Genomic DNA, 8,969 nt, shown 5'->3' with positions numbered 1-8,969 from the left:
TGTACTTGCCCCCAGGGCCTGTAGGCGTAACGTGTCTCACTTGCTAACAAAGGACAGAAAGATAGTGGCGAGCAAGGTCGCTTGGCCCTGACGTCTTATATGCGGCTATATTCCCTCCTCCCCCCCTCCACTCTACTTTCCCACTACACTACCTGCCTGCACTTCCTACCCGGGTGCCACTCGTTTTAGTCGCAATAAGCCAAAATCTGTCATGTGCCCCACTTAATCTTAGTCAGCCCTTACTTCAGGCCATCAAATTATTTTGACCTCATTCCAGCGTAACCCATGCTCGGCTATATTTTGCAAGGATGCGGGATCCAATCTTGGCCGCAGCCGCCCTCTGTCCAATGGAGGCGAAACGCCAGGCGCCCGTGTATTGTGCGATGGCAGTGCTAGTTAACAAGCTCCATTAGCTCCACTTCCCCTCAAATTATTTCGACAGGACAGATGACACCTTCATCAGAGCAGCGATGTTTCTAAGCCAGCCGATATTCTTACACAAGCTGCACAGCCGCAGTCCGCACTACGCGCCGACGCATTCCGAAGGCCAAAACTGACGGCCGTACTAGTGGCGCCACCTGTTAAGGAGCGTGGAACTACTCTCTGTAAACGGTCTATAGTGTTTGTGGGGGTGTAACTCCCCAGAGAAACCAACTGTTGCTTCCGAACGGAATGAGAAAGCTATAGGAGATGCTTTTCCTTAGCGACAGGCCGTGAAAACGGAAAAGTGTTAAAATAACCCCCTAGACGGAGCAGTACCTTCGTATTGCGCCCACGACGTAGAAGGTTGGCACATGAGTAATGGTGCGGGGTAAAAATTTATCTCATGGAAACTTGTAAACACATGGAGGGAGTAATACTGCCATGAGATTATTCCCCGCAGGGGGCATCTGTTAAAGCAGACGTTTCCATGCACTCTGCAACACAATTGGACCTCGAGCACCCATGCTTAACCGTGCGTGGCATTGCCATGACTGTGGAAAAGGGGATCCTGGTGGTTGAGTCGATGCCGAGAGTTAGGACCATTAAAGAAGGCCCCTCGGCTGAGGCAACGTACTACTTTGTCCTATGCTTTTCATCGACGGCAACTCTGGAGTGACCCACCAGGGAGAAATTGGTAGTCGCCTGTTCCTATCCTCTCCTCCATCTAACTTTCATATCCCGTCCAAACGTTGGGCTCCATGATGCGTGGCAGGTACCCCGGCCGAACATATACAATTTTTATGGCTTTACACATTCTTCGCTCCGATCTCCCTTAAAGATAGGGCACACCGAAGCAGCACTGCATTTCTTCAGAAACATCCCACAATTAAGCATTAAAAGATTCCACATCGTCCACAGCGAACACTTTGAGAATACAGCCCATCTTCTCTCCCCATTTTTAGTTACCAGGACTTTAATAAATGTCGTAGGAGAAAGCTGTGAGACGAAAGCACTACAAATTGACCCCCTTTTTGGAAGTTCTATATAACCACCAACAACAGAAGCTGTCAAAAGAGAAAGAGTGTGGACAAATCCCAGCCTCAAAAATCCCACAGCTTTCTTTGAACACCATCCGTGGTTCCGTCTCTGACAATGATCTAAAATATATAAATGAAGAACATATGGAAGGCCTGAAATATCAGAATGTTCCAATGTTTACAGAATAAAGATGACACGCGATGTCAACGAGATACCCACCAAGCACGTTGCCCTGATTTTTGCCTCGAGCATAAGGCCGGAATCCATACAGGTAGGCTACACAAAGCTCAAAGTCACGCAATATATATCAAACCAACGATGCTGCTTCAAAGGCCAGCGGTACGGTCACACCTATCAGAGATGTCTGGGTCAGCTGAAAGACGCTAAATTATTCTCCCAGAAACATGAGTCAGAAAAATGTGAAGCTGAAACGCGCTCAAAGACTCATTTGTGAAAAATACGATGGAAAACATCTATGTATTCACGTTCATGCTCTGCATGTAGACAAGAAAAAAAATTTACAAAGTAAAAGAAAACATTAAATTCAATTAATCACGACAGCAGGTTTAATCTAAGACACCTTGCTACTCTTTTGTGGCGCAAGAGGGCATGGCGCCATAACAGCCTCTGGCACCTGCCCAGGTCACACAGAGTTCACATGCAGAAGGACCATGTATGCCCATGGTGGCCGCGACTAGAGCCTTGCCACCACCAGGAAAACAGGCCGCGCGGACCTCCATACCTTCTGGCTGTTAGGACTCTTTCCACACTTCGAGATTAAACACAAGCACTCGCACGTGTTTTACGTGAACGGCCAGCGCATGTGAAAATAGAATGGACACAAGTCAAAGCAGTCCTGCACGATCAGCAACAGCCCGACTGCCGTGCTCCTTAGATCGACAAAAAAGAAGCCGCGAATCAAGGGGTCTAAGAATAAAATCTAGCCTTAATCTACTCGCCATAAATAACACACAATGGGTTTCATCACTGAAATTTCAGTGGTCGTTTACATAACTTAGGTTACATAAAAAAAATACTAGCCACGTACTCAACTGCAGTGTTTTGTTTACAGGAAACGAACCTGGGATCGCAAAAAAGGAATATACTTAAAAACTATACAGTCTTCTGCCGCGAACAAGGCAAACAGACTATCCGTTGGCATTGCTATAATTGTAGAAAATGTAGCAGGAGCATGAGAATTTCAATTTTATGATAAGCTAGAAGCTGTAGCGGCCATCATGCACGGGTTCAAAACCATTACATTCTTCTGAACCTATCTAGAGACGCATCATAATGCAACAATCCATGCAATAGAAAATCTATTAGACAGGCTGCCAGAGCTATAAAGGTCTAGGTGATTTCAGTGCAAACTGCAGTTTTTAGAGTAGTGAGAGAACTGATGCTACAGGTCACGTTATTGGGGATTTTACATTATGTAATAACATATGTCTATTAAACACCGGAAAACCCACCCATTATTAGCGTAGCTGTGGAAATGTATAGATTTCACTTTAGTTCACCCTCTGTTTTTATGGATTTTAAATAGGATGTCCTAGACAACGCATTCGGAAGCGACCATTTCCCGATACTAATAAGCTTAACATATTTACCTGAATTCATCTTAACAAAGCTGCGACAATGGAAACAAACCTAGCCCACTGGGCACTGTTCCAAGAAAAAATCAGCCTTGAGAAGATAGCCTCCGACGAGCTCCGCATAGGTAAACCTACTGAAGTTTTCACAAACTACATTATTACCGCAGTGCACCTAACCTTTCAATCTCTGGACTGTTAAAACAAAATCACAAAGTTTGGTTCCCAACAGAAGTTAAAGCAGCAACAAAGAGAACACAGGTCATAAGGAGTTTTTTCTAGATACCCTACACAAGATATATGATGCACTTTAAAAAAGGAAATACAAAGGTCGATATATTCGTCGCAATGCCGAAAACGCTTCTTCGCACAAATACATATCCTCCATCAATAGCTCCACTCCATTAACGGAAATGGAGCAGAAGTTTCACATTTTTCACTATTTAGTGTTCCCCTACTTACAGCTCCCGCTGTCAGACAACTATAAAAGAATAAGCAAACGTCTTGAGTGAATCTTATCCTAGTTCGTTTAACTACATAAAATCCTTCCGAAAATACAAAAACGGCAGATAAAGAAAGGCTACAGAAAAAATATCTGCACAAATGAGGCCTACAACAAACTATTTACACTTGAAGTTTGAAGAGCTCCGTGTAGTACGTTCAGCTGGTAAGCATACTGTGCTTGTCCTGTACAAAGGCAACTATAAAATGCTAGCCCATCTTTCCGAATCAACCACAAAGCACAATTTCATTTCTTTAACAATATCTAGGCATCAGGTTTATTGTCAGAGGCCTGAAAGGAAGCCATAGTATTTTTGAAATCCAGAAAACCACCCTCCTCCTCTTTTGGTAGCTACAGACACATAGCCCTCAATAGCTCTCTTGCGCAATCCTTTGAAAGTGTGGTGAACATTAAAATAACATGCATCCTAGAAGCCCGTTATCCTCTAGAAGTTCTCCATGGTGGTTTTAAAAAGGCCTGCACAAAAACCAATTACTTAATCTGTCCTGAGAATGCCGTGAGAGAAGCTTTTGTACACAACATTCTCTTGCTGTGTTTTTCGATTTAGAAAAGCGTACGACAAAATCAGGAGATTCGAAAAGTTTCAAGACCTAGCTCAGCTTGGCATCTGCAGCAGGATTTAAAACTGCGTGAAAGATAGTGGAGGGGAACGTTGAGCTAGTTGGTCGAGGATCTTTCAAAAAGGCAGCAGAGCAGGCAACAAGGGTGCTTCTTCTGTCTTGTTGCCTGCTCTGCCGCCTTTTTGCAAGATGCATGAAAGACTTCCTGTCAAACTGTTCTTTTCGTGTGTGCCTGGGCTCAACTCTTTCCAATAGCTTGGTTCAGAAAAATTGTGCAACTGAAGGATGTATATTAGGCACAACTATCTTTGTTGCAGAAATGAATTATATTAAGAAAATTATCACACAATCACTTGTGTATGCAGTCTATGTTGACGATGTCTTCAAACTTATCAACCTGTGAATGACAGTTAACAATAAACAAACTGTCCACAGGGTCAGTAAAAATGGCTTAAAGTTCTCTCAAAAAACAGTGGCCGTTCTCTTTTCATTCAAACGATGCTTACAAGCAGCCTAACGCAACTCAATTACTTGCAAAATATCAACATAAATTTCTGGGCTTAACATTCGGCAAAAAGCTCACTTTCCGTCCTTATATAATTTTTTCTGAAAACGAAACTTACAAGGTCTCTAAATATACTCGAAGTCATTTAACGCAAACAGTGAGGTTTCTTAAGAGCATGCTTTCTTCATATTCAACGTTTAGTTACACGCTGATCCTTGTACTACTGTGGCATTATATATGGATTACCAAATACTCATATTTAACACAACTAGGCCTAGTACACAAATTAAGCATCTGTGTTTGAACGGCTACATATAGATAATCACCCATAAACAGTATATATGTAAAAACAGTTGGACCACCCTTGCAGACAGCAGAACTATGTTCACATGCGCATGCGCATACATTCTCAGAATCCATTCACTGTCGTTGCATACTTGTTACCCAATAGTTACGAAGTTCCCATCTTGAATACTGTTTACCAACGAGTTCTGAGAACTTTTATTCTTTTCTCTGAGCGCCGCCTTTGCCTTGTGGAATGATAAGCCTCATCTTCAAAAAGAAGGGACTTGTATCGCCTCCTGCATTGCTCCCATATTTAAGTGACCTCTTTTTAGCCAAACTTCACACGTCAGTTATGGGCACATTAGACAACATGCAGGTGGACAACGTTTTTAGATATTTTGACGGTTTTGTTTTATGTTTATTGACAGTGACCGCGATTTCATTGCATCCCAAGCTTTTAACACACTATGCCCAAACAATGTTTTAAACCGCTTGTTTTAATTTTTGAACTGCCTTCTAATGACAAACTGAGATTTCTTAACACTACCATTCCCTTTAACCCAGGTCATACCTTCTGGGCATACGAACCTCGCATTAATAAACCTCTCCTGACATTCAATTCTGCCCACTCTAATCTGGTCAAAAGTGCGCTAGAGAACCTTTGTCTTCAAAATTCCCTTCGAAAATCCTGTCCGCACTTGATGGATCTAAGTCTGAAACAAGAGTGCAGAAGGCTATCGCATGCTGGCTATCCTAGTCACGTTCTGATCCCCGTTGCGGAATGTTTGCTCAAAAAGCTGAACACTGAGCTGGATGCTCGTACGCGGGCGCCCTTGAATCACAATAAACATATTTCAGTGGTTGGTTTGATTGGTTTGGGGGTTAAACGTCCCGAGGCGACTCAGGCTATGAGAGACGCCGTAGTGGAGGACTCCGGAAATTTCGAACACCTGGGGTTCTTTAATGTGCACTGACATCGCACAGCACACGAGCGCCTTGCTTTCGCCTCCATCGAAAAGCAGCCGCTGAGGCCGGAATTCGATCCCGCACCCTTGGGAACAGTAGTCGAGCGCCGTAACCACTGCGCCACACCGGCGGGGCGATGTGTCCGTAATTTCATATTCGCATACCATTCTCAGTCTAAAGCGCATTGCAAAGGGATGGATGTGTCAGTGATTTTTTCTGCCCCATAAACTTTTAACATCCTATGCAAGTGTGAACAAGCCTGCTCGTCCTATCTCCAATCAATGTACTAAAACATATTAAACTCAGTTTGTTGATTGCAATGTAGATGTGGTGTAAAAAAGTTCGCTCTCTTATATGCGCGTCAGCACATAGGACAAACAGGTCTCTGCCCTAATGACCACCTCCGTAAGCATAATCGCAATGTCAGTAATAAAACCGAACAAGATGTTGAACTTCTGAAACTTTGCAACACATGTTCAAACTGTTCGACAAGTGTTTTTAGTTCGTAAAACTAACGACCATCGCACCCGTGAAACTATTGAAGCGGAGAAGATAGCCAGATTAGGAAGTGTTTGTGTAAGCACTCCGTTCGTGAGACTAAAAAAAAGAGATTCCCTACCTATAGTTCCCGTTGATTATCGCATGCTTCTGGATGGTACGGCATTGTTGCTTGTATAAATTGTTTTGTTTGCAATAAAGTTGTTGGACGTTAGCGCTGTGTGTGCCTACTCAATTTTGCTCTCTAATCTATTTGCGCTATTTCTCCGAAGTATGAAGCAACAAGCCCAAATTTCAGCGTTGCTCAAGTATATTTCTAGTTTGATGGGCCCTTTTTAATGTGCTTCCCTGGATCCTTCTATGACTATCACGCTCATTGCTGTGGCGACATACCGTGCCAGGACACTCATTCTGCATTTGAAACCACATCTTGCCTCAAGACGTCGTGAAGTTATTCGGTGGATTTCTTCCTTCAGCGGTCACATTGCAAGAGTGTGCGCGATCATGAAAGCTGAGTACAACAGACATGTCAGGCTCTACAGACAACTCTTGGCTGCTCCTCTGTTCGACCTTTGTGCCACTTCGGATGCTTCACGCCGTCTTCAGCAATTCCCCCGCATCGCTGCTCACACCATCGAGTTCATCTGGACCACACAGTTGCACCGGCTTCGGAATGGTGTCACGCTGAAGTCGCAGTCAGCAAAGAACCAAGTTCGTGCCCTGGAACCACTGGACCTATCGCCAGTTGTCTCTCATCTCCTCTCCCTAGGGCCAAAATTCTCAGTTCAGACCAAGCGCTCGCCACCGGAACTGCTCTCGTTAGTGCACAGCCTATCGCGGCAAGCACCCTCCAGTGAGCATGATCGCTGCATCTCGAAAGGCGTGGACAGTCTTTTCCGCTCCAAGTCCGCCCCATACAGACAACCAGTCAAGCGGATAAGGATTTTCCTCGAGGAGAGCAGCCGAACTGTGATTCCTGCCGATAAAGAAGGCGGTTTTGCGATTTTATCCTCTGAACTCTGCAAGTCAAAATCTGATAGCGTTGTGTCTTCCGTGTTTGCTTGCCATGAAGGCATTAAGGTAGTTACAGTTAAGAGGCGAACAATAAAACTATGTAACAAGTTCAACCTGTGTAGTGTCTTTAAGATCGTTTCGGACGCTAGACAAGACTTCCTTTATGTATTTATCAATGCAAAAACTCATAAGCCGGAAAGCCTTTTAGACCTAAATTTGTCTGAGCAGGATTTGTGTCAAAGACAGGTGTCACGGTTCTTGAAATGTAAGTTCACCCTGCTCAAAACAGAAGACCCGTTTTAGTAAGAAATTCTAGTTAAGTCCTTGATTTTATGCAGTAGGAAAAATGTGATAGCCTTCGCGCTTTTTCTGCCAATATCAAACACTTGTATTTTTCACTGCATCATGATAAGCGACATAGCTTTGTTGAAGACTGCCTTGACCAGTTTGGAAACGTGGCTTTTTAAAACTCAGCACGCATTAATGCTAGCAGGTGTTTAGAACTTTTATCATTTTATCTAAGCTCCGCCTTTGACTTGTGGAATGATAAGCCTCATCTTCAAAAAGAAGGGATTTGTATCGGCTCCTGCATTGCTCCCATCTTAAGTGACCTCTTTTTAGCCAAATTTCACAGGTCAGTTATGGAAAGATTAGACAACATGCAGGTGGACAGTTTTTAGATATGTTGACGGTTTCTTTATTTTTATTTACAGTGACCGCGATTTCATTGAATCCCAGGCTTTTAACACACTAACTATGCTCAAACAATTTTTTAAACCGCTTGTTCTACTTTTTGAACTGCCCCCTAATGACAAGCTGAGATTTCTTAACATTACCGTCTCCTTTAACCTTCTGGGCATACGAACCTCGCAATAATAAACCTCTCCTGACATTCAGCTCTGCCCACTCTAAACTGGTCAAAAGAGCACTAGAGAACCTTGGTCTTCAAAATTCCCTTCGAAAATCTCGTCCGCACTTGGTTTATCAAAATCTGGAACAACAGTGCAGTATGCTGTCGCATGCTGGCTATCCTGATGACCTTCTGATTTCAGTTGAGGAAAGTTTGCTCAAAAAGCTGAACAGTGAGCTGCATTCTCGTGCGCGGGTACCTTAAAACAAAAGGGAAATCTGTCTGTAATTCCATATTTGCCTATCATTTTTCAAAGTTATAGCGCATTGAAAAACGGATTAGTGATTTTTTCTGTCCTGAAAAGTTAAGCAGCCTATGCGAGATAAACAATCAATGTACAAAAAAACATCAAACACCATTTTTTGATTGCACGGTAGGTGTGGTGCACCAGATTCCGCTCTCATGTGGACGTCAGTATTTAAGGCAAACCGGTCACTTTTTTAAAGGCCGCCTCCGTGAGCATAATCGCAATGTCAGTAATAAAACGAAAAAGACGGCGAACTTGTCAAACATTGCAACACATGTAAAAACTTCATGTCATTACTCGACAACTGTTTTTAGTTGGTAAATGTAAGGAGTGAAACTATTGAAGCGGGAAAGATAGCCAGATTAGGACGTGTTGATGTAAGCAATCCTTCCGTCAGACTCTACAAAT

This window comes from Amblyomma maculatum, chromosome 8 (genome assembly GCF_055883805.1).
Source record: "Amblyomma maculatum isolate TAMU_Amacu chromosome 8, ASM5588380v1, whole genome shotgun sequence".
NCBI lineage: Eukaryota > Metazoa > Arthropoda > Arachnida > Ixodida > Ixodidae > Amblyomma > Amblyomma maculatum.
The sequence above is the reverse complement of the archived record's forward strand: the minus strand, read 5'-3'. Positions refer to the sequence as shown.